Genomic DNA, 925 nt, shown 5'->3' with positions numbered 1-925 from the left:
AGTTCTGCTTTTTAAATATCATTTGTAAAAATTTGCCTGTTTGGTAAAATTGCGACTCGTGCAGATGGGTCGTGGGTTGGGTCGGGTCGGGTTGGGTTGAAAAGTTGCATTTTCAGGCGGGTTGGGTTGGGATGGGTTGAGTTAAGTGATGGGTTGGGTTGGGTTGGGTCAGTAAAAATGGACCCATGTCCACCTCTGGTGTAAATACGTTTTATGTTAATGCTTTTAAAGTTATTAGATTATTCTTAATAAATGTTTTGAAAAATATATTTGTGTTTATACTAATGTAAAAATATTTTCATCAATCAATTTACGTTAATAATGCAATTATATTGTTATAACCGTGCTACCGAACGCACTAGATTCTAGCGTATTCTAGAATGTTCTAGTGACTGGAACGTTCTAGAGTATGCTGGAATCGGACCATCGGGAAGAATCTAGAAACGACGCTTGCGAAGAGTATATAAGCGCACGTCGCAAGATATTTGTGATTGGTGATATTCGTGATTAGTGATATTCGTGATTAGTGATATTCGTGATTAGTGATATTCGTGATTGGTGATATTCGTGATTAGTGATATTCGTAATTAGTGATATTCGTGATTAGTGAAATTCGTGATTTTGTGAATAGCGATTCGGTGAATTATTTAAAGCGATATTTGAATTGTTTGTTGACGTTGTCATAGCGATAGATTTTGAAAGATTTAAAAGTTAATTGTTGCGTTAGTGCGAATTTACTGGAAATATACGATTAGTTGATTTCTTCTGTAAGTAAAGTTTAATAACTAATAATAGTTGATTTCTTCTGTAAATAAAGTTTAATAGCTGTTTGGAGTATTTTATTCAATCGAAGATTTGAACCCGTCGCATCGTAAACCGGTTACGACAGCGAGTATTATAACATTGGTGTCAGAAGTGGGATCTT

This window comes from Helobdella robusta (genome assembly GCF_000326865.2).
Source record: "Helobdella robusta unplaced genomic scaffold HELROscaffold_1, whole genome shotgun sequence".
Lineage (NCBI taxonomy): Eukaryota > Metazoa > Annelida > Clitellata > Rhynchobdellida > Glossiphoniidae > Helobdella > Helobdella robusta.
This window is presented reverse-complemented; position numbering follows the sequence as displayed.